Source organism: Lagopus muta, chromosome 6, assembly GCF_023343835.1.
Source record: "Lagopus muta isolate bLagMut1 chromosome 6, bLagMut1 primary, whole genome shotgun sequence".
NCBI lineage: Eukaryota > Metazoa > Chordata > Aves > Galliformes > Phasianidae > Lagopus > Lagopus muta.
In genome coordinates, this window is record NC_064438.1 from 1772415 (window position 1) to 1798270 (window position 25856).

Consider the following 25856-nt stretch of genomic DNA (forward strand, 5'->3'; position numbering starts at 1 on the left):
CTTAGAAACAAAACCTGCCAAACAAGCTTTAGGATGAGGTGCTGCAGGAGTGCTTAAAAGAAGAGACAGGAGAAATGTAAAGCTTATAGCTTCTATGCTTATAGAGAGAAAACTAAATATATAGAGGGATCTGTATATTACATAGAGTTTGGAGGGGGTTCACTGTACTGAAGAATTAGATTTTGATCCTTTTCCAGTCCTTAGGACTTGTGCTTATGTAAGGAAAATCAGTTCATCGTTCCAACTTTGACATTTAAGTTGGCTCAGACTTCAGAACCCAAAGGCTAAATTTCAGGCATAGCTGCTTTTCAAGAGGCTAGTTAGAAGTACCTCTGTGTGGGACTGAGTTTTTACTGCCTTTTTACTGTTGCTTTGTGAGTTTGGAGTCGGTATTGTCTGTAGAAGTCATTCCACAAAGTCCTTGCAGATGAGGAAATGGGGCTTTATTATTATTATTTATAAAATAATTTTGTTTGATAGCTCTTTATGCATCTTGACTAATTAAGTTAGGGTATGTTTAAGTTAATTGAATTAATTTCAATTCTAGAATTGAAATATTTTATTGACAACACTTCCAGTGCCATGAGTCAGCTGAGCTTTCATTTGCGGTACAGGGAGTGTGACACTGGTGGTGTGGCAGTGATGATCTGCCTGCAGGCAAGCAGAGCCCTTCGCTGCAAATCAGATCGCCACTGAGCACCCAAACTGCCCCTGCTTGTGCATGTAGAGGAGAAGATGGCTGCACATACACCAGACTAATGATACTTTCCAGAAGAATTTTTTGGTTGTACCAAATGTTCAAGGAAGAATGATGTAAAAAAGAAATAATAAATATTTGGTACTGCAACTTAGGTCTCATCTGAGAGCTGCAGAAGTGTGTGGATTCAGACTGAGGTCAGTATGGTTGGCTTGGAGGCTGTCTGAATACAACTTGAATACCAATTTTTAGTAAATTGATTTAGAAACCAATTCATGTCTATAAACCACATCAAGCTAAATCAATTTAAGGTTCTCTTAAACTGTTTTAAGAGACACTGCACCAGGAAGTTGCCCAGGTTTAACTAGATCTGTTTCTAAACTGCCTGAGTTATTAGTGCTCATCTAGTGTGTAAGTCAGCCTGGAGGTACAGAAGTTAAAGGGTCCATACTTTATTGTTGTTCACCCACTTAATTAGATGTGTGTACAGAGGCTCACTGTAAAGAACTATTTCATTAGCAATAGTTAATTAGGGGTGCAACATGGAGTGGAAGCCATAATTTTATTTTAACTGAACTGATACTTGGAAAAGGAAGGATCTGAGATGCATATAACAGCTCTTACTGTTGAAACCTTTGGAAGGACGAGAAGATGCTGGATAATAATGAAATTGTATTTTGAGCTGTTTTTCATAAAATGAAGTAGTCATTCTAGTGTTTGAAGTGCTATAATTATAAAGCAATTTGCCACTCTTAATGGGAGGACTTTTATTTCATAAAATATTAACAAAATATAATATCGGTGCAATAGGTTAGGAACAGTCTTATTTTCTCCATAAAAAGTCAATTTGTAACCACTGCGGACTGTCTTTCTTAAGATGACTGTATTAAAGTAACCGATGCTTTTGTAGAAGCATCAACATCTAAGCATTAAATTAATCACAGCAGATATCTCACCTTCCTATTTAGTAATCAAACATTTCTCACTCTCTCCAGTTTAGCTTAGGGGCTGGTGTTGCTTTCCCTTGGGCCCAACATCTGCAGAGAGATTGCTTGAAGTAGTAAAATCTGTGATGAAACTCCTTTCAATAAAAGATCATAATCTTGACAGAATGGAGCTTTGTCCCAGCGAGCCTAAAATAAACATTTCTCTTATTTCTTTCAGGCTAGCAAGTAAGGAAAAATCAAATATTTCTACAGTAAAATGAAGGGAAGGAAAGTGAAGGGGTTTGTGTAATTACGGGATTTCAGTTCTGATCTGGGCAGCTGTAGAACATATGTATCAGGGGATGAACAAAGGACTGGAGATAGCAGAATTAACTGAGCCTTAATGGATTCACTCTTTCTCTCTCTTTGTTACTATTTTTAATTATTCAGAAAATTTCTTTTTTTCTTTTTCTTCTTTCTGTTGTGAGTGCTCCAGCATTCATCCACTCAAGCAGATCACAGTCAGCTCCTAAGGAAGTTGTTAATCATAGTGCTTCAAAATCTGATAAGAATGGGATCTCTCTGAATAGATGAGACAGAGATCATGGAGGAAACTACTTGAGCTGAATGATAAACATTTTTTTCTTAAAATAAAGGAGACCCTTCCCATCCCCCGGCCTCCCCAGCCTTTGTGCTCATATTAGCCAGGTTGGAAGGCAGAGAAGGAGGAATGCCACGAGGCACAGAACAAAACGTTTTGTTAGCAAAGGCAGAAAATAAAATGTGAACCATAACATGTGGACCATCTCTTTCTCCAGCTTTCCAGTCTGCCTGGTCAGTCACTTAAAATGAGCCCAACAAGCATTACTGCAATATATAATTGCTGCAGTGGGGTTGATGAGAGAGATTTGTCTGCCTCTGCGCTGTTCAGTATGAGAATCTGTCAGGGCTGCAGCCTGCGTGTGTTTGGCTGAAGCTGAAGGGCCAGAAATTGTCATTTCATTTTAGCAAGTCCTTTAGGTTTGGTGGCTTCAGTGCAATTACGCCAGTTTATACTAAGGGTGGTGTGGGTCCTCTAGCTGACAAAACAGATTTTGGAATTTTCTCTTGTTCTCTCTATATGATTTGATGTTCTGATTTATTTATTTTTAATTAGTACTGTCTCTGTCGTAGTAGTAGAGTCCTCTGCTGCATTAAAAACTCACCAAAACACGTGCAGCCTGAGAGAACAGTCACCAAATTCTTGTTTTGAAATGTAGTCCCAAATCAGTTTGGCAAAATATATTGAGTATATTTGTAAACTTTTGTAGGCAGACTAAAACTTTGAATGATGATATTTCAATGATGTTGTTTGTGTTTAAAAAACGAAACAAATAATGATAATACCTAAAGGAGAACAGCACCACAACAACCAATCTTACATGTGTAGCTGCATTTTAAGAGTTTATTTTCCAAATGGAACAAAAATATCTTAAGGATATTGGGAGATCACAGCTTCCTGATCAAGCCTATAATAACAATCCTTGGTACATTAGCCACGCCAGTGCCGTGAGGTCCCGTCTGAGTGTCCTTCATGTCAGCAAAGCTTCCATGGGTGTTAGATAGGCTCTAGTGGGACATTCATTAGTGCAAAAGCTGGAGGCTGGGATCCCAGCAGTACTGCTCAGCAGTGTGTTTGGCTGCTAGGAATTCAGAGTGCAGCCCAAACTCATTGATCAGTGAAGAGTCGCTGGGAGGTGAATGTTTAGTCAGCCTGCCCGTGCTGTTGATTGGAAAATCTGTATCTAGCGGTGTCATTCACGCTGGAAACCCGTCCTGCATCTATTATCAGCAGGGTGGAAGCAATCTTGCTCACGTCTCTATGTATGTTCACAGCTGTCTGGCAATCAGGAGTGGTGGAAAACACGGAAGAAACATTGCCTGAACTGGTTGCTTGTGGGTTGAAAAAGCAGCGTGTTGCTATTTATCCCTGTCAGCAGCAGGCCCTATTAACTATTTTTAATGAATCACCACTGCTTTTACTTTTGCCAACAGCCATGACCTTCACCATTTAGAAACACACGGTCTCTCATAAACGATAGTCTATGACATATAAACTTGAGAAGGATTCTATCACGGCTCAAGCTACAATATCTATCACTAAAACAAACTGCTCGTTCCAGCTCAAGAGACACTCATATATATCATGGAGCCAGCCTTCCATATTTTGAAATTTACTGCCCTGCATTGGTGCTTCTTTTTCTTAGCTTTCTTTTCTTTCTTTCTTTCTTTCTTTTTTTAGAAGAGGCCATGCAACCTTGCTCACTTAATACTTTTGATAAACTTCTACTGACAAGGAACTTGATTAATGATGGTTAAAAGAATTGAATCAAGAGTAGGAAAGACAGGGCCAAAAAAGCAGACTGCTGGGCTGATGGAAACTAACGTCTCTACAGAAATATATGATGGACCCTCCTTTTTGCCATGCCAAGTAATTACTCGCACAGGCCTGTTGTAATAATTCCTATTACAGCCAAAACGGAAAAGTCAGTAACTCACAGCCCAGGGACAAGGTGAAGGCAAGGCCAGAGTAGCGTGGATCAATATTTCATTTACTCACTGAAGTTAGCTTCTATCCCTGTATCAAATTCTTTTACAGAAAGCCATGAAAGAAATGAGGTTTGCTGAAAAACACCAATACAGGACCCTCATTTCCTTGGGGGTGCTCAGAGAGTACGCGGAGCAACAAAACCTTTCAGCAAAACAATATGCACTCAAGGTCGCTCATTACTTGCTACCGTTGGAAAATAAAGTGCTATTAGCCTGATATGAGTAATGTACATCAATCAGCTGCAGACCAGCAAAACTATGTTTTCAACGTGGTATTGCAGCTGAAAATGAATGAACCATGTTAATGCTTTCTGAACAGTTTGACAACAGTGAAGAATTTTTCCTTTGGCATTATCATTTATTTCAGAGTTTCACTGCAATACATCTCTGTGAAATCAAGCCAGAGCACTTCTGTTGTTTGCTGTGCTTTGGTACAATCTAATTAATTCTTACTAAGCGAAAGTTGTTATTTAGATGGGGACGGCTGGACGCTTTCCAAAAAGGTCCTGCCTGTGTCTTACAGGGCTCTCAGGCTAAGGGCAGATTAACAGATGTAAAAAAACGATCCATCATGTTAGCAATATTTGCTTAGAATATACACAGTGTACATTGCATACACAATACTGAGGTGCACATGCTTATACTTTACTGCATGCTAGTCTTCTGCGAAGTGTTAAGTGTTGAGGAAAGGGAGGATTTGAATATCTCATTCAACAATTGCGTGCTGTGTTTAAGGCTACCGCTGTGCTGATCTGAAGGGCATGTGTGCTCCTGAAATAGCTAAACTACCCTGGGATGTATTTTTTGCTGCTTTCTTTCACAGGCTTTGTTGCTTTCCCTGTAGCTGTGGGCTTTCCAGAGGAGACTGTGGGGGAAAGTGGTAAGCACTTGTGTTCTGGAGCTGCAAGCAGGAGACTTTCTGAAGCACAGACACAGTGGCATGGCTACTGTGCAAGAAATGTTCTTTATTTTTTTTCTTGGTTTCTGTCTAAACATAGGCTTTCCTTGTGGAGCTTTCTCATCTGTAAATATTTCCATTAAAACTGGGGACAAAGCTCTTTTGGTTCTGTGTGCTGGTGGAGATACAGTAGTGGCTGCTTTTTGTAGAAATCATGTGTGAATTGCTCATATATTTGATGCGGATCTAAAATCTTCTTCTGTGACATCTGTTTGGAGTGCTTTGTGTTTTGCTCGTTAGGCTATCTCCTTTGATTTTCTGTGCTATATTTTCCTTTGCCATATTTAGGGAACGAGTCTTATTAAAGGTTAGAATTCTCTGCTAAAAAGTTGTGCTTGTGTTAAGGGAGTATGGCCCAAGAAATGCTGTGCCGTCCTGTCAAAAAATGAATTATTATGAATTATTAGGAAATAAACTGCTTCAGAACTGTGAAAATGGCTGACAGTTGTCATTTCTTGCCATGGAATGTGCATCTTTTCCTTTTTTCCCCTTTTCTTTTATGTAGCATTCTCTAACTTCAGCTTTTAAAAATCATTTACTGAATAGAAACGTTAAATTTTTATTCTAAAATCTTATCTCAGAAACGTTAGCATTTTGCACTATTGGCATTCTGTAGTGGGAAATAGAAAGCAGTTTCTTTTTCTAGCACTCTATCCTGAGATCAGACACACAAAGCCAAGCACACACATCTGTGATGAGCACCGAGCTCCTTCCAGCACCTCAACTCTCTTAACCCATGTTAATTCCATGCAACACTGTAATGCACAGGTAAACAAAACCCCTAAGTGATAGGCCAAAGGGAAAATGAGTGGTTGAAGGTCATATGCTAAGTTAAAAATGAGCATGCTCTTTCACGTTTGACATTTTGAAAGTTTCTGCAAAGTTTACTGCTGTTCAGTAAAGTCCAGGGACATCCAGTGAATTAATTGTAGCTCTTCTGTATAAATGTGTCCTCTCCATTCCTTGACTGCTTGGGTAATGCTGTTACATTTGTTGCAGTTGTGGTGTCCTGCTTTCTTACAGGAACTACTGGTGGTTTGGAAAACAGAATCGTGGTTCCTTGCAGATTTCTGTTCCAGTAAATCAGTTGTGTCACTGGTAAACATCGTATTGATGATGTTAACATCATATTGATGATGTTAGGGGCTTTTTTTTTTTCTTTTCTTTTTTTAACTGTTCTTTAAAAGTGAAGGTAAATAGTACTGCAGAGCACTTGGCTCTGCTTCCTGTTGTTCTTCCTATCTGCTATTTCAACTATTTCATGTAAAGTAACGCACGGAGAATGAGACCTGTTTCCTTCTTCGCTTCTGCAAGAAGGAAGACGGGCGAAGTTTAGAAGTGCCTATGAGACTGAAGAGAAGATAAGTCTGAAGACAGTCTTCTTTCTAGTCACGTAGAGGGGCTCTCTTGGATTAAAAAGGCCCACTACGTTTCATTTGCTCCACAGTTTAAATGTGGAGTCAACTCTATAAAGGGGGGATATTTCAGCCACAGAAACTCTAGTAGTTCCTCATGGAAATCTTCTTCAAGGCATAAAGGAGAATTAAAGAATCTGCCTCCTCTGCCTATAGGAGAGCTGGAATCGCAGATGCTTTTTATAAAATCCTGTTGCTGGCAGTAAGTTACTTTAAAAAATGGCTTTCACTACAACTAGCAAGCCCATAACAGTGCCTGGGCTTACCTGTGCCCATGTTCCACAGGTCCCTGAGGCTCATTGCCATTATTTAGGTGGTCTTGTCTCGTTTGGAAATGCAGTCTTTTCAGTGCTTCCTTCTCCCAGACCTTCTTTGGGACAGTGAGACAGCGTTACCTTCAGTTAGCTGGAGCATTTAGGTGCCTGTTTCCTTCTGGGTTTACTAGGTACCTTAATACCCATCAGAGGGCTAGGATTTACTTAGAATAAGTGAATTTGTACAGAGAAGATTTTAGAATATTAGAAATCTACGAGACTTCCTATGCTTACGTGGTGCAATGAATAAATCTGTCAAGGATTTCTAAATCAGAGCAAGAGGACCTCGTGATTAGGAGGTGGAGTGCTTCAGTATGTTTTAATGAAGATACTCTAGCCTCATAGCTTCCATTGCTATAAAGGTGTTTGATTTGTTTGTTAGTTAGTTTGCAAACTAGCAGCCCAACTTCTGTCGTTTTTTTCCCCCTAATTTTTGATTTCACAGTACCCCCTGGATCTAGAGAAGGAGGAGGCATTGCTCTGTATTACCGAGCACTCTTGGGCAGCTTTCAGGCCTAGCAGGTTGCATGCTGCAGAGTTACTCTTTGAACCAATGTGAACTGAGATGGGATTGCATCCCTCATACAGCGCTCTGCTGGTGCTCATAGTGGTGAACTGCTTGGTCTGGAGGTCAGCACTTTTGGATTCACTGTGCACTTAGTTAGATCAAGGTCTGATCTGAGGTTAAAATCAATATCACAAATTGCAGATAAAATGACAAAGAATATGTTTCCATCTGTGTTATATTTTAGGTACAGCAGTCTTAATGTATAAGTAGGTCAATTTCATTAAGGTGTAATTTCGTTAAGGGACCATAACTGTAACTGGAATTTGGCCACTAAATGATTTTTTTTTTTCTGTCCACAGTGAGTGTAGAGACATACACTGCTCCTGGATGCTGCTCACTTTGGTCATTTTATTTGAGAGCAGTGAAACCACTAAGTGTACTCTGAGAGGCTGAAGGAAATAAGTAAAAAGCTGCATACTGCAAATAGATTCTTTATTTGAACTGTCACGAGAATATCCATCAAAGCAGTATATTAAAACATTCCTGCACTTTAAAATAAATAAATAAATGATAACAATGATAGAGTTGTTAGAACTTTAATGCACCTGTACAGGTACACATGCAGCCGAGTTTTTAGCAGTAGAACCTTCAGGCTTGCACTTCTAATTTAGAAAGGCCATGAGGCAAAGCATCTGACTTGAGGAAGTTTCACTCCAGTTTGTGTAATGTGGCAAATCTGATCACACAGTTAACCAGAAACACCATCACAGTCACGGCACACAGAGATGAAGATGCTCCGTTTGTGTGTTTGTGCTGGCTAAGGTAGAAGGTCTGTCCCCAAACAGGACACGACAAGGGTGGCACATGGGGAGGAAGGGGGAAGTAGTCTGCAAATCCTGCACAATGAGGACGGTGAGATGGCTCTGTGAGAAGTGTAATTCCACGTGCCCAAAGCTGATGCTGAGCTCTATGGTTGGACCCTGGGGAGAGGGGAGTGAGAGAGGGATAAACATTGAGCTCACAGAACCTGCACGTATTTTGCACACCCCAAAAAGCTCATTTGGGGTTTCAGCCCCCCTGCCTGTTCCCCTAAGGGCAGCACACACAGCATCACCCAGCAGTCCCAGGCACAATGTGTTTTTTTCCAATTGCAGTGCAGAGTGGAGGGGAAACACAGCCAAAGCTGTCGCCAAGCAAAGAGCTGTAACTCATTGTGCTGTGGGGGCCTTAAGGAGCCCCAGCTTGTGGCCTCGGATCTGGTGGCACGTGGAGGAAGGCTGAGGAGAGAGGAGATCATAACTGGGCAGCAGCTGCTCTGTGTGACTTGCTTCCCTGGTAACCTGGCAGTGCTCCAAGCAGAAATCTGAATAGGAGTTAAAGCGCTTGAGGCGTTCGTTCCCTTGGAGTCTCCAGCCTTCCTTCTCCTCCCAGCTCCTGCTGGATCTCTGCTCAGCAGCAGTGGAGGCATCTTAAGGCCGTGCAAGTTCGGCAGAGTTCCTGTTGGCAGTGGAGGGGCAGATGTGGCTGCGACTTGGCTCAGTGCTGCAAGGCACAGGAGAGCCAGGCTGCGGGCAAGTGGCTCTGCTGTCACCAGAGAGCCTGAGCTTAGGGGGATGGAAAGCTGCGTGGGAAAACCTCTGTGATTGCATCAGTATTTGGTGATTCCTGTTTACATGCACTGCTTTTCCGTGAATTTCCAGTCACAGGGGAGGTTCGTGGGATTGTTTGCTCCTGCCTCTGGTTTACTTGGACATCCTCCCCCAGCCCCCAGGTATTCTCTGTCAGCAGAGATTTCTTGGCGGCTTTTCAGGACTCTCCAAGTTGTTACTGGCTCCTCTTGAAGTTCAGAATGCTGCTCTGTAGCTACGGCTGATGCAGAAATGCAGTTTTATGTCCCTTGGATATTTATAGCAGTAATGTTTTAAATTTGCAGTTTTAATCTTTTTATGCGTTTCATAAATTGCTTTGTTGTTTTTGTTTTGTTTTGAAGTCCACTTTCCTTCCTGCTGCCTTTTTGGTAACAATTTTGCCTTGAGTTTTCAGTTACTACGTAACATTAGTGAGTCATGTATTCCAGAATATTGCAAAAAGGAAAAAATAAATTTTCTACCAGTTGTGAACAGATGCAACTTTAAGCTAGATGCCAGTTGCTCCCTGTTGAAGAAATGCTGATCTTTCTTTTGTCCAGATAGATAATAGAAACAGTATAAATTAAAACTGGAGGAATGCAAACAGCTACTTTGTGCTTACCAGTAAGTTTTCTCTCTATGGAGGCAGTAACGACAGCAGCCCAGACAGTTTCTTAAGGCTTTTCCTGCTCTTCTGTGCCCTCTATTTGATCATCTGCCAAGGCCTATGAATAGTGCCAAATCAAACAGCACAGCATCTCTGTAAGTCTGCTCTTGGAAGCTAAGGAATTCAGCAGTTGGAGCGCAATGCCAGATATAAAAGAAGCAATTATAGTGGACTGCCAGGAGTTTAGGTTGAATAACTTCAATATTTGTATAACAGATAATTTGAGGCTGCTTTTACTAACTGAACTTTTGGTTTCTGTGTGCTTTTTTTCCACCGGAATCTTAATTGATGCAAATATAATCTTACCCAGATGCAAGAGAAATGTGTTTTCTTCTCTCTCTCTTTTTTTTTTTAGGTTGTGAAGTTCTGTAAAAACTTTGAAGCCTGTTTCTACTAGCACTGGCAACTGAAGTTCATCTGTGAAACAGAACCATTGCAGAGAAGGAACTGCTGCAATTTTGGAATACAGGGGACCACCTTCATCTTTGCAGGTATCTCCATTTTGTCATGCCTTTGCACAATCCTTCCCTGAATTTATGTTCTCCATGATTAGTAACAGTGAAGAAATATTTGATGTGATATTTCAAAGTTTATGCAATGAAAAGAAAAAATTATACAATGAAATGAAAAGATTTACACAGTGACAAGAGTTAGCGGAGTAGTTATATTGTTTAGGGTGAAAAAGAACTTAGATTTCGTACACTGAACTGCACTGTGCACACATGCCAGTCCTGACTGAAGTAAAATTCATCTTACTGTGATTGACCATCCAAAAACTGTTAACCATTTTTAATCTTCAGGAGCATGAAGGGGAGCTTTGCTTAAAATCAAGCTGTTGTTACATGCGCTAGCAAATAGTCATCCTGCTCTGGAGTCTAGAGAGCCAGAGTCCACTGATACCAATTTAACACAAACAGCATGCTTAAATTCCACACGAAGGGACAGGGAAAATCTAATTAAATCTGGAAGTTGATTGCTAATCTTTGCCAAGTTGTAAAGAAATGGGAAAATTCCGTCTGGATTTTACTGCCTTTCCCTGTAAAGATTCTTTTTGGTTTTATGTGTAATTGCAAAATGCGTGTAAGATGAAATTTTAAAAGATGGTTAAATAAAGGATTTTGTTTCAGAAAAGGAATTATTAAGCTGTCATTGGCTGTATACAGAGTTGGATACAACACCATATTTGTAAAAACAACAGAAGCTTAGTTTTAGGATGGAGTGCAATAAAGTGTTATTTTAGGAAGGGAACGATGCTCAAAAATTGAAATTGAGTGACAGAAAACAAAACACGATGTGTGTGGCGCTAAGTGAAGGTGGTGGAAACCAGTGTCTGTCAGTAAAAAAGATGAGCCATTCATGTGCAAGAGGGCAAGATTAGAGCTGTGCATGTAAAGCAGTTGTGTAAATGCAAACAGTAATGTAATGATAGCAGAAGGTCGTGCTGATCATTCTGTCAGATATCTTCCATTTCTGATTACGTGCCGTGTGATATCAGCTGTTTTGCTGCAAACTTGCAGCATTTTAAATGGTGGGAAAGAGGTTGTTTCATTGCGTGTGCAAGCGGTGCCGTCTCTCCACAATTCAGAAAGGGAGTCAAAAAGTTCCTCGGAGGCCAGTTAGTGTGCTTTAACTGCTTTACCTCCCAAGGGCTGTGGATTTATTTCGCTTCATCTGGCAAAAGTTACAGATGGGTTTTCAAGAATCTCTTCTCCTAGCCATAAAGATGAACAGAAGCCAAACTTTCTGACGTATCTTTGATATGTAATATGTTCTGGATTGCATAGGAGGATGACTAATTTTTATTCTAATGTCCTTGGGTTTTTAAGCTTATCTCTTCAATACTTGGTGACGATGTCATGTGCATTTGATCTGTAATCACAGTGAAGCCACAAATAGTGATCCATCACCACCACAAGCAGTAAGTGGGAGCCCCGTCCCTGGAGACATTCCAGGTCAGGCTGGACGGGGCTCTGAGCACCTGGTCGAGCTGTAGGTCTCCCTGTTCATTGCAGCAGACCTGGGCTAGATGACCTTTAAAGGTCTCTTCCAACTCAAATGAGTCTATGATTCTTATTTTCTCACAGAGAAGCACTAGCTTATTACTACTCCTATAACCCAGACCTTCCTCACTGAGCCTATTACATTCACAATGCTGTTTTAAGGGGGTAAAATAATTTCTTTGTATAGCTTTAATGAGATAAACCTGAATTATATACTGGAGCTTTTTGGTAATTTTTATTGCTTCCACCATTTGTACCTTGGAATACTTGGACCATTTGATAAAGGGGAAAATGGTTGAAGCCTTCCACTTTCACATGAAATTTATTGAAGTGAATTTTGATGAGCTTTAACAAATACTGAAACAAATGAATTTGTTTTTGTTGTACGTGGATTTTTCCCCTTGTTGTTTTTCCACGCAGGCTCAAGCATTCACTGCTTTAGATCAATAAAAAAGCTTGTTTGGACTAGCTGGGATAACTTTGCGGTGATGTGGGTGCCTGGCTGTGTGCACAGGTTGCTTGCACTGGAAATGCTGAAGAGAAAATATATCCCTTCCATCTGTTAGTTGAAACTAGAGATACCTTCAGTATGTAAAAAATTACTCCTTTTTCCTCCAGGGACTTAGTCCTTAATGCTAGTTACTATAGCTCTGTTAGTCACATTAATTTTCCTATTATTTCCAATTTTTCCTTCAGAAATACTTTGTAAATTTCATCACTGGCGGCTTCATTGCTACCTAAATAGACATTTTCTATGGTAACTCCTCTCCCCTCCTCTTCATCCCCAGCAAAGGGTGCAAGCAGAAACAACGGTGATCAACCGACCAGACGTAGGTTTGAGCATATTTAGACATGAGGCTGACTCATATCCATTCAGAATGGAACGGGCTGTGTCACTCTTGTAAGCACTCAACTGATTACACGCGCTGTGTGTGAGTTACTTAGCACCCTTTCAGAGGGCAGTCTCTTTCAGAGCCAGTAGCTTGAAGGCTGGAGAAGGAGTGCATTGTGCAGTACAAAAGGCTCCACTATAGGTTTGCGTGCCTGGCTTCGGGTTTCTGTGGAGCTGTGCCCAAGACAGGTGGAGAAAAGGAGGAATAAGTGTGGTTAGCTTCTGAGATCACTTAAGTTCACAGCACATATTTAGTGCTTAAGATGCAGCTACTTGACTTAGGGTAAAACAGAGAAAATGAATTTTAACATTTCATCTTCTAAGGCCTTTTGAAAAGTAGAGGAATAAATAGTGTTGTAAGGAATCTTTATGCTTTTGTGTGCGAATGTGTGCTGGGAAATTTTTTTAAGGAGAGGGGTTTTTTTCTTGGTTTTATTATTATTATTATTATTATTATTTTCCATTTAGTGATTTTATGGTTTAGGGAAACAAGTTTGCAGCTTTGTGTTTTCCTAGGAATTCAAATTCACACGCACACATGTGGGTGTGCTGCCCATTGGGTGGCATTTCCTTGTACCTTTTTCCTAGAAAAGAATTCCTTGGAGAGACATGCAGAAGGAAAACGATTCTGCTTTTCTTTGGAAAGCAACCTCTTGTAACGTGTAAACCCATGTTACCACTTCCTTGAAAAGCTTTCTTTTACCTAAAATAAACTTTCTGAAATACCTCTCACCATTTGGGCAGCTTTCAACACATGGTAGGACAGAATTCTTTTCTCCCTTCCAATAACGCTTTGCTCTGTGCTGCAGCTTGAACTTTATTTTCACATGTCGTGGGAGCGTCTTAAATTCCTTGCCTCTTTATCTTGCTCTCCAAATCCTTGAATCAAAATGAAGATAAAAGGGTGCCCACATATACGCATCTTACAAATTCATGCATATGATAATTATTTTATAATGACAGTAGGCTGCAAGTGGAGCTTTGAAATCAATTCTGTGACAGACAGTAGTGGCACGTGCTACATGCATGCAGTTTGCAATAAACTGGTGCAGGGGCAGACCTGTGGTATTTTATGATATAAAATAATCTTTACAGAATGGATTTAAAAAAAGTTTCATTTAGTTGCAAATGAGGCAGGAACTCTTCTAGAGGAAAAAGAAAATTAAAGAGGTAGGTCTTTCTTACAGCAAGCTGTTCTAACTAGGCAGCTGCTGAGAAATGAAGGGCTGAACAAACCAGGCACGGCTGGTACGTGTGCTGTGGCACGGGTGCTTGGTCTGCTTGTCTGCCTTCTGCATGTTGAAAAACCTGTTGGCTTTGAGGGGATTGGTGATAAATAGTAATGGATTTTAAACTTTGTCTAGTTAGGTTTTTTGTTGTTGATGCCTTACTGAATGCAGTTGGTGTGTGTTTGCCAAAACCTGAAATGCAGTCAGAGCAATGCTTGTGAATTTGGTGTGTTTCTTGTGAGTAGCCCAAAATAAGCCTGCGAAATGGAAATGCTATTAGAGCTTTCTCTGATGGATTTTTGACATGAAATTTAAATTTACATTAACCCATATTATGTTCAAAGAGGGAAAAACACCCAACAAATGTAGGCCTGATCCTTAGTCTCGGTTGAATTAAAGGCCATATGATTGGGTTTTGATGCAGTAACAGTTAATGTTGCAGATTCTCGCATGCACCTTGAGCAATTATATGGTTTAAAGTTTATGCAGCAAATTATTAGGTTTGGCAATGACTCTGTCGTCAAGATTAGTTTTACACCAAATTGCTTTCAGATACCAAATGACAGGTTTTGTAATGAAAGGTTGCAATTATTTCTAATTTCTTCAGAGGTAGTCACAAATCACTGATGCTGATTCTGCCATTTGTGCGTGGCTTTCTAAAATAATATCCTGGTGCCTGCCATAGAACTCTTTTATTCTGTTCACAAAGTTGAATAAATCATGTAAAGTAACAAGGGTGCAAGAGGAGTTTTCAGATAGAATTGCTGCTGAATGGACAGAGTGGATGTTCTGCTCTTTGTCAGTATATTTGTTTCATATTTTTTATTTTCCATTCCTTGCAATGTGCGTTGCTTTTCCTCCTTCTGAATGGTTACAGTGAATTTCAAGCAGGGTAATTAACCGTGAGACAGTGTTGCATGGATGTGATTATTCTGCTCCTCGTTCTGCAGGTAGCATGCTCAGCTCTGGCTCGCAGATCTTTGCATTCTGCACTACTCAGAACAGCATAAACGCTTTCAGTCTTCCCAAGGCTCTGAAATTATTCAGCCCACAGAGACTTATCGCATTGCCAAGCTCATATAATCTCCTTACCGTGGTCAGTTTCACACAAGTAAGATGATGACTTATCCTTATGCTGGCCTGGCCAATATTAACGTGTTCTGTCCAAATAAAACAGCTTCTAATTGACTAAGCTGTGTGTGAGCTGTTGTCCACATGGGTACTACTGCAATCGCAAGTACATAACGGCACTGTAACACTATGAATATGAAAAGCACCCTGGCAAAGAAATGGGTCTCTTTTCTGCCATGTTTCTACACCTTGCTGCAGCAGCACTAATGCAACTTCCTCCTTCATGCTTTTGGCTCTGGTGCAGGTGTAACTACACTGTACCAGTGATGTGCAAGCTGGTATTGCCTCTTCTCTTGGGAAGGGAAGTGGATTATAAAACCCAAAGGTATACATCCTGTCATTTCCCTGGGATGCAGTTTTTTCTCAAAGTTTTGGGATTCTAAAAGGGGAATAGATCATCTGCGATACTCAATTGCTTTGCATATGTGGCCTTATCTTATAAGCAAGACATCTCTTCTTTACCAGAGAAATTTAGTACCTGCAGTAGGATGCTGACACTGTGGAATAACAATGTCAGAAAACCAGTCAGTGCCCTAAAAATGTCAGTGGTAGGCCGTGACCATCAGACTAAAGCGAAACTCTTCTGAGATATAACATTTCTGTGTGCTAATTATGGTAGAGTAAGCAATCTTCTGGCCATCTAGTGCAATACAGTCAATTTTAGGGATGCATTACAGAACCTAACTCTACCTGATGGCAAGATAATCTCTTACACTCCCTGGGAAGGGGTGGTAGCAAAGCTGTCTCACAGAATATTCTGGGGCAACAGAATACAGCAAAAATACCTTGTTTCCTCAGCATATTCTATTTGCTACAGACTTGCAATGGCGTTCTCACTCTGTGGCATCTTGATGCTGTACAGCTAACATGAAGCTTGACATTAAATGCAAAATGAGTAGGAAGACTTGAAACGACTTGCAGATGGGACATATCTTAGTGTATAATCTCTCTGACTTATAATTAGCAGGGCTTTGGCTAATGTTTTGGTCCCTTTGGTGTTTTGATTATTTTTTTTTTCCTTTTGCTCAGTTGTTTCTGGCTCCTAATTGCATTTAAATGGCTCTTGTATGACTTCTGTTGACAGTCAAGTTTGAGCATCTTTTTAACTGTGGTGAGAAAGGAATAATCTTACATTCTGATCACTGCCTAACAAGTAAGACTTTAAGCTGATGAAAGCTTTAAGTCCAGAGCTCTATTCCTTTTGTATTACTTAATTTTGTTTTGGGGCAACCACACTCATTTTCAATTCTCCCTGCAGTGCTCTCCTAAGCTAAGCTGCAATGAATATGAGCAGTGGGTGAAATGGTTTCTGTACTCCAAAGGCTTTCTAAGCTGTAATCAACAGAGATGGAAGTCTATTTATAAAAACATCAGTTAGTATTTAAAACGAACCTTTGAAATTTGCAGAACTTTTGATTACTCTTAATTCTCTTATTTAATGCCATCACTTTCCAAACGTTACCATAATTTTTGTCAGATAACCTTTTTGATATAGACTTGAGTAGATTCACGAAGGTGGCAGAACAGATCAAAGGAGGAAGCTGGCTATGTCTTTTCCCAACCTCTTCTTTTGTGCAGTTTCATACATAAGGATGAACACCTGTCACAGAACATGACTGTGGATGCTGCAGAATTTTCTCTCTTAAGCCTGGGTGGTTTCAAACGTATTATTTTGCTTGAGAAGTTCAATGGCAAGCGGGCTACGTCTCTGTAACGAGATTTCCTTTTAACACCTTTACTCATTTCCAGAAGTTGTAGTCCCAAAAGCAGACTTTTCTTTTTAACCTAGAGATAGTTTCCTGAAAGACATGCAGCCTGCAATTAGCTTTCCTTCTTTCCTTCTTTTTTTTTCCTAATGTGCCTGTAAGAGTCACAGTGTAACACACCGCTGACAGTCTGAGTGGTTTGATGGGGTCCTGCAAGGTAAAAGGGTCATGAAACATCACAGAAAAATGAGACTTCTTCAACAACCCCAGCCCTTAGCCTTTACTGTAACTTTGTTGCTTTTACTTCCTAAGAAGAAACACTGCTTCGAAACGAAGGTCTTCTATCTTGTGGTAATAAACCAGGATCGAATGGGGAGCAGACATAAATTTTCTCCTCAGCTCTGCTCCTTTAAAGTCTGCACTGGGAAGGATAATTAGTACAAAGTCCACAAGGAAAAGGAATTAGTTTTTCCTATATCGTATTCTCTCATCCAATCTCTTCCCAAATCATTTCTATTAGCTACTACTAGGAACTTCTGTACAAGTATTATTTAAAATACCAAGAGAATTTGCAAAGGTGGACTTAAGAACACAATGTGAGGATCCACCAGATGCCAACTAAACGGTACTTGGATCTCAAGCACTGAACCTTGCAGTGGCTTTGCTTGAATATATCACCAGGAGGAATGAAATCTTGATCCCAGAGCCACCAGTGGGGATTGGCTGCATTACTCAACGCCCAGGCTCCCAGCTGACCCTCAGCAGCCGGACTGTCACTTGCTTTTCAAGCTCGACAGTGACAGTAAGTTCTTTTTTTATAGAAGAAAATTATATAAAGAAAATCTCTGACAACTATGGCAACTTACCTGAGGGTGTTAAGATAGATATTTAGGAACTACTGGTGATCATGTAAAACACTTTTACTCTTTAAGTGGAAACTAAGGAGATGCAAAGTGCAGTAATCTATCATTAAAAGAAAATGAAACTTCAGGAGAATTTATGACAAAGCCCATGTCGGTATGCAGCCTCGTTATGAGCATTAATTAGGAAAGGCATAATGGTGGTAATAACAGCAGTCAGCTGTGCAGCAGGGCTGGTGAGAGAACTGTCTAATCTGGTTAGAAAACTAGCAGATGCTTTGAGAACATCTGAAGTGTTGATGGACTGAGGAGTGCTGTGGACCCCAATGCTGAAGATGCACTTAGCAGTGGATGGACACCAGGTGCTGTAGGGATTCTAAAGGCAAGCTGAATGAGCAGTGGTGTCTGAAACACAACTGTTGAAGAACGTGTTTTAGGCAGGAAGGACAGAAATTAAAGTGCTAAGTTATTTTCTATGGTATTGAATTTGTGAAATAATGCAAAGGAATAGAATGGCTTAAACAAGTGGTTTGGAAATAAACCACTCAGTTACCTAATGGGAAAGCCTTAGCAGTGAGCTATGTGGGCAAGTTTTGTACAGGTTTAGGTTGGGAGTAAAGAACTTTGCCAAATAGTTTGAGTGAACATTGAGAATTGTGTCACTGTAGAAAGCTTTAATGTCCCACATAAAAAATGGGTGAAAAACTGAGAAACTGGTGGGAGGATCTAATTGGATCCATCCTAACTGGGTGTGACAGTTACGACTTCACCAAGGTGTTACAGAATGAATAAATGGTAACATTGAGTTGTGTGCTTTTGGTAAGCACTAGGTACATAAGCAGTCGTTCAAAGGAAACTTCTTACATGCATACACTTCTCAAAGTGCAGGTGAGAACGGTCCTAGGTCTTTTGTACTAGCTTTAGCAGAATGCAGGGCTTTAAAACAGAAGTTAAAAGATGGCATTAAAAACAATGAAACAGAAAGCTCTGCAGATTGATAAAATGGGATAAAAGAGACACAATGAATTTACCAAAGGTAAATTATACCATATCTGCCTCTCATATATTATATTATCCATGTATAGGATTTTTGTTTAAACTGACTTCAGTAAACCATTTCCTATGGATCCTGTGGGAAAAATGATGAAGGCTGTGGTAGAGAGAAAGAAGAGGAAAATATGTCAGGGTGGTTAAGAATTCTGTAAAAACGTGCTCTACCAGGAGAAAAATTAGACTGGGAGGAGCTTGGATTCCAAGCTTGGCCAGCCTTGGAATCACTGTTATGTAATAACAGCAATAAAAAGCAGGTACAATATAATTAAATTGTCGCAAAGCTCAGAATTATGAAGTCATTGTTCTTAACATAAATGAACTTCATAAAGGAAGAATTTTGTGACTGAGGATAATGGAAGGTGGCATTGAATACTGCAGAGGATGATGATGTACTTTCAAAAACTAGTAAGAATTTCTTTTACAAATCCAACCTAATCAATTGGAAATGACAGCACAGAGAACTCAAATATATTAGCATGTTACAGGATTAGGGTGAGTTATGCTGTGACGTGGGTTGAAAAAAGCAATGGTTACATGCACCTGGAGAAGTATTCCCAGAAGGGAGAGCAAATTGCTGAGGTCACGAATGTGACAATGCTACGTGTCATTTAAATTACTGCATGCTGTTCTTGTCTCTGTGTCAGTATATAGTTCCAGCTGGAAGTGGTGTAAGAAAAGGCTCCAAGGATTAGTGATGGGATGGAGTACCTCTCTGCAGAGAGCAGAATGAAATAGCTTCATTTGTTTAGCCTAGCAAAGTGAAGCAGAAAAGTAGCTTGCTTGCTCTTCGCAAGTGTGTTAAAGAAGGAAACAACAGACAAAATATCTACTTCATAGAAAGGAAAATATTGGCACGAGAACAGTTCACCTTCATATGCATACACTTGGGCTGGAAATCAGATGATCGCTCAAGGATCAGAGGAAGGAGATGCCAGAAGTTCTGCCTGGTAGTTAAAGTGGGAGAAAAACGCCAAGGTACTTCTAAGATGGAGTATGATTAATTTATAAACCAGATTCTATGATGAAGTGATTATGAGAGCAGGCAATTAATTTTGATTTAGAAGGTTCCTTCCTCTCCTGAGTTTGAGATTCATTATGTGATCTTCCCACATGGTGAGCGGGACAGCATGGCACTGAGGAAGCACCAACAATGTTGGTTTTGCCTGTCGTAAAAGCAGGGGTTTATCAGCTGAGATTGTTAAGGCTGTTCTCTTGACGTCTCACTTGCTAGATTGACATTTTTATACCTGCCTTCTATCTCTTAGCAGTCTTGCTATATCAACAGAGGTCAGAAGATATCTGGCCGGTTCTAGCCTTTGTACAGCACCGAGGGACAAGTGAAAATCCACGTTTCCTTCTCTAAGAGTAGGCCTGAGTTCCCTGCGTCTGTTCAGGTTATGGAGATGCCTGCTAGACAGCCCCTAATGGAGTGGACATCTGAGTTGGAGGGTAATGGCTGAAGGGCCCTGGGGCTTTCCTGGTCAGTGAATGGTGGAGCATCCTTTGTTGGAAACACAGCGAGGTGATTCTGTAACTCCTGAGTCATGCTGGGACTTGGGCTGGTTTTCTCATCACGCCTAGCATTAAAAGGCAGTTGCCAGTTCCTTTTTGCAGTTTCCTTCTAGTGAGCTTCCTGTTTCTGTGCTATCACTGGCTGATAGTGAGCTGGTGAATAATTCATTCACTTTGTTGTTCGCATTAACAACTGGTGGCTGCATTCCTGTTCTGAAGTATATGTGATTTAACAGTGAAAGAAATTCCATTTATGAGTTAATATATCTTACAAAAGCAGCAACTGATTTTTTACATAGCGTTTAGTAAACTAAGAGTGTATATGATGCTGGTAGAATTTTAACACAGCTCCAAGAAAAAAAATACACAGAAACAAGGTGTATGGTTTCTTAAAACAGAGATAGAATGGTAATAGTAATAAGAATTGGATGTCTAACGGGATTTGTGAGTGAGGTTGGGTAGGAGCTAGATATTGCCTTCAACAAGCCATGCAGCTGCATTGTTTACCAACATATCTTTGTGAGAAATCTTTAAAATAAGGAATCTATCTTCCAGAAAGTCTTTTCATGTTTCTTTCTATGAAATTGTCATGAAGCTTTGACTCTAGGTAAGGGAATTATAATGAAATAAAGGAAACATTGTTTAGTTGTCAAAACGAATTTGAAGTGTGACATGTGTGGGAAGAAAGAAACCACAGAAAATTGGATATTGGCTCCTTGAAATTTACGTATGTAATGTGATGACTGTGGATGTCTAAAGAATCTCACTCTACATGGTTGGTAGAATCAGCTATTCTATTGACCTTTTCTGATTTTATGTTTTAAAGAATATTGCTATTAAGGAAACAAATACCACAGGAAAGCTGAAGAAGTATTTACTTGTAATCAACTTAGAACTCAGTTTTCCTGTTTTTTCCAGCTTTATAATCATGCTTGCTGAAAGCTCCCTGTAATGAAGAGGTAGATTTTAAATGAATGTAGTAGAATGTCCATGAAGCAAAACACTTCTTGCATCTGAAACAGACTTTTGGGTTTACTACGATGATCAAGATTCAATTTTATACAGATATGAACTATTCACGTGCCATGCGCTGGAATCAAAAATCAACTGCTGTGGTGTAAAGAATGACTAATGTACTTCTTCCAGTCACTGCTCAGTGGCATTCAGAAGGTTAAAGCACGCAGCGGTCAGGTATGAAGGCATACACAGAAATACATCCTCTCTTTCTCCCTCTCTTCCCACCTAGATAGATCTATGTATGATATATATGAGAGTCAAATGATGAATGAGCATGTTTTAAAATACGGATACAAATCTGAGGCATTGTGCTGATCTTCTAATGGCCAAGCATTTGCATAATCACGATCATATCGACTTCAAAAGAAATGTATAAAATCCCAAAGTCAGCTTTGACAGCTATAGCGAAGGGAGCTATCTTAGTCATTTGTTTTGGATGTGCCTTTATTACTAGAGTATGCAATAATGATGGCACAAATGAGCTTCTGTAAGAAAACTTGTTCTCCAAATGACATTGTACAATTCGGTATAGACCATCAGTCATTTTCTGAGCTTCTCTCCAATGCTCTAAAGCTTCTATAAAGTGGCCCAGAAAAACGCATATATTTTTATGTTGGTACAGCTGGGAATGTACAGTGAGGTGGATGAGGGTCTGTTATCACTGCTCCCTGACAGAGGATACTGTAAAGCAGGAGATGTTATCTGATGCTTGCTCTTTTGACATTAATGCTAAAAAGTGATGTTTGCAATCTAAGGATGGCACCGCTTTCCTTCACAGACGCTAGTCTGAGTAAAATCTCGCTTTTCACTGGAGAAATGAATGTTGAAACTGTGGTTTATGCAGACGGGATCAGCAAACTGGAGCTCAGTGAAATGAGAATTTTACTGAAACCGTAACATTGAATGAATGCAGAGTATTTTGAGACTGGAAACAAACCCAGGACAGTGCGGAGAAGGAAGCCCATGCCCAGCATAGGGAACCTGCAGTGGCTGCGGGCTGCGCTTCCCAGCTTGTGCCCTGCTGCTGCAGTGTGCCACATTAGAACAAAACACAGACGATATTGAGTAAATAATATTCTGGACTTTGTGATTTTAGTTGTAAACAACCCTTTGCTTGTATCAGCTCGTATCAGTGAGGTGCCTACTGCAAAGATGCCTTTTTTAACGTGTAAGGCCCTTCTGATGCTCTTGTTGGCATCGTTACACAGCGTTAGGAGTCACATGTCTATTTCCTTCTGGCATCCGTAGGATTTAGCAGGCCTCTCGTTTTTGGGGTTGTTTTGTTTTGTCTCTGGAAAAACATCAATAATTTGGTATGTTCCTATTGTCTAAAGCTGTTGTGTCCTGCTGAAAGGCGTTTGAAGCAGGCACTGTTCTGGAACAGCACGTCTCTGATGTACTCGGTCTGCCTATAAAGCCTAAGTAAATCTTATCTATTAAATTAATGAGAATGTGAGGAGCAAGAAATATTTTTGATCAGCGGTAACCAAACTCTGAGACCAGGGAGGAAAAAAGATGTGCAAAAAGCTCCGACGTACAGACGGGCATTGTTTGCAAAACGCCTGCTGCTTCCTTTATGTCTCGCTGATCCGTGCCAGAAGCCCTCTTGAATTTCTACAAGAATAGAGCTTCAGATCATCTGCATTCAGTGCCAGAGTCACGGCCCTGGAACCGATAATTGCCTCTGACAGGATTTAATTACCTTCTCCCGGACCTCTCCCGTCTGACGGCAGACCACCCCCTGCTCCGCGCCGCTCGCACAGCGCTCACGCTGCGCAGCCAATGGGCGCCCGGCCCCGCGCGGTGACCTTGCCGAGCCGCAGCCCATTGGCGGCCCCGGCCCCTCCGCGCCAGGCGGCCGCCCGGTGCCCCGGCCCGCTTCGGGTGGGCGGCGCTGCTCGGCCCGCGGTGCGCGGCCGCCCGCTGTCCGGCGGCGTGCCGCGAGCGTCCTCCGGGATCGGCGGTGCTTGGCGGGTCGGGGAGACTTCTCGGAGACCGGCGTGCCGACCCTCCGCCTTGGCTGGCTCCGCCGAGTGATCTGGCGGCAGAGCGGGCTCTGTAGCTGGGGAGATACTGCAAGGCAAAGGCGCAGGCGTGGCTTTATCTTGATTCCAAACTTCTCCGAGGGGCGTACAGGGAAGAGTGCGGGCCGCTGGTACGGCCCGAGGCGTCTGGTGGCCTCTGAGCTGCGGCTCGGGAGCTCTTCCATCTTCTGAAGCGGAGAACCTAGAGGTCAAATGCACGCTGAGCTGCAGAGCAGGTCCCTCCGGAAACAGGGAGGGAAAAGCACCCAGTTGACCTCTAAAGTAGAAGTAGAATGGACAAAACCACCCCATTTTTGATTGTCTCAGCTGCAGAACGAAGCTCGTGTGCTGGGGGGCGAGTGGGCTCAAGGGCGAGGAGCATTTGGTTTTGTCGGTGCCAGCCAAGACACGTGGGGCGGAGCAGCGCCTGGAGGAGGCAGGATGGATGGTCGCTTCGGGAGCGACCTGCTGCTGAGTGTCAGACTGCCACCGGCTTTTTTCACCTCCTTTAGACGTTAATCTAGAGCCCTAAAGGTTCTGTGCTAATGGGCATTAGGATTGGACGTGGGATGAGGAGAAAACTTAGAAATTATTCTCGCTGATTTCTGTTCAAGTAAAACTAGACGCCTCATTTATGTATTAAAAAATAGAAGTAAAGTAAGACCTGGTAGTAGCCTGTGAAAGAGGCAATTGAGGAGCCAGACTGACAGGTGTTGTATTTTGATTATTTTTTTTTCTGAAGAATTTAGTAGAAAACAAGTGAAACAGCACCTTTAAAAAAAGTCAGATATAATTCTTTGTAAATTTTGTTAGAAACTTGTAGTGCATGTCTAATACAGCATTGCTTTTATAATTACCACTGCCTAAGTATGAGATGAATGACTGCTGCAGTACCCGTTAGTATTTGAACTATGGATCCTTATGCTTTAGATTTGTCTTTCCAGGCTTTGGTGGTGGTGGTGGTTTACTAAAGATGAACTTTGTCTATTCCACATGACACAGGTTGTTTAACAGGAAAATGTTTTTATTAGAAGAGCTGGGTAAAGGGCCCATCTGGAACCAATTGAATTCTCTAATGGCCCAACCTTCTATTTCTGGATGGGAAGAGAAGAGAAAGCGGGGAGGAAATTCAGGCTAACAATGCAGATCTGCAGTGTGAATTTAAGAAGTTCCCTGCCGTCCTTCCAGCCTCCCGCTCCTGCACTCACAGGGATTTGCCACATCCTCAGCTTTGTACGTACAGACACTTCTCTGTCTTTCTGTAAATTAGTCCATTTGAATACCTGCTCTAAAAAGTCGTTGTCAGGGAGGTGTTAGGGGAGCACTCAAATAAAACAAATGTGAGAAAAACAAATTGTGCTATGGGAGGGAAAAAGAGCATGGGTCTATGACAGAAGGCAAGCACTCCTCAAGCTGCTCTCACTTGAGCCAGTTGTCACTAAAAGCCCACATGCTGTGGAACTAGGACTTAGTTGTAGGCTTTGCTCAACAACCCTTCTTAGATTACTGAACTATCCCTGCATGCCTCCCAGGGCTGCGTGCGAGGGCTCTGTCAATGACTGAAGGACTGTAAAAGTGCAAGGTTACATATTGCAGCCTAATTCAAAGTCCAGTGAAGATCCCAGATGTCTTTCCTTTGTTGTAAATGGCTTTGGACAGAACCTGTGTGTAGTATTTCCACATCAGATGGTAGGAATTCCACCCATCATGTGGTAGAAATCAGGCTGAGCTCATTAAAAAGTAAAAAGAAAAAAAGGAAAGATGGAATAACTCTCTGCAGTTGCAGATACATCTTTAAAGGACTTTTTCAGGTCAGAAATACATTGAGGCATCACTCATTCAATATGTTGCATTTATAACCCACAAGCTTAGCAAGCTCACCGTTTTGTAAACTGTTTCATATTCAGACACATCATTAAGCAATTTCTTTCTCAAATGCAGTCTGCCCATAAGAAAGCAAGCAATATCTACTTGTCCAGGACAAAAAGTGTTACGCTGCATATGCTAATATGCATTGTGTGACTCCGAACTTTTCTGATTGTGTTGCTTGTTTAGTTTCAAAGCCCAGTGTAGGAGTCAGTATTGATGTATCGCTGTATTTGCTGGTGTGTTTTTAGCAGTACAAAATAAGGTCTCTGCCCCAACCACCTTAAACACTGTTAGAAAGCTATGCAGAAGAATGTCTCCGTGAAGGAAGTACGTTTCCTTTTAGAAGGTGACAATTCTAAGCATTTTTTTGCAACTCATCTTGCACTATTAGCTCATAACAGGCTAGCAAAATGTAGGAAAATATTACATTGTTAATCAAAACAAACAGCTGTGAACATTGAAGCTGTGAATTTTCTGTAGCTTCTGTTCCACAGCCCCGTATCCATGGCAGAAACATTGTAGAGCATGTCTGGAGGCAATGAAGGTGAGAAGTGTTGCTTATAAAATGCCGGTGCGTGTCTTTGTGCGTGTGTTTGGGGAGGCGATAACTGCGCAGTTGGTTGTAACCCCATCTGCTTAAGTGCACCGTGCAGTTGTTTGAAAAACCTTAGAAAAAAAGATAAAATGCTGAGTGCAGAGAGCCTAAAAATGCGTCTATGTTGAGAAAATGTCTCCAATTGATTATTCAGCTGGCAAAATGGAAATTTCAAGTTGCACAGACAGCTAATTGTGGCCTGCCTATGGAATGACAGGTCTATAATTTTTAGTTTTGTGCACATTCAAAGCCAGTCACCTTGACAC

The 25856-nt window shown here is 41.1% G+C and overlaps 1 protein-coding gene across 2 annotated transcripts in view; it reads left to right on the plus strand.

Annotated features, from left to right (window-relative positions):
* MPPED2 (metallophosphoesterase domain containing 2) overlaps positions 1-25856 on the plus strand; it is a 171491-nt gene that overhangs the window by 38908 nt on the left and 106727 nt on the right. For both annotated transcript variants that reach the window (XM_048950070.1, XM_048950072.1), the window contains exon 2: positions 10058-10193. The gene's annotated coding sequence lies outside the window, so the exon portion shown is untranslated. The remainder of the gene's footprint in view (positions 1-10057; positions 10194-25856) is intronic.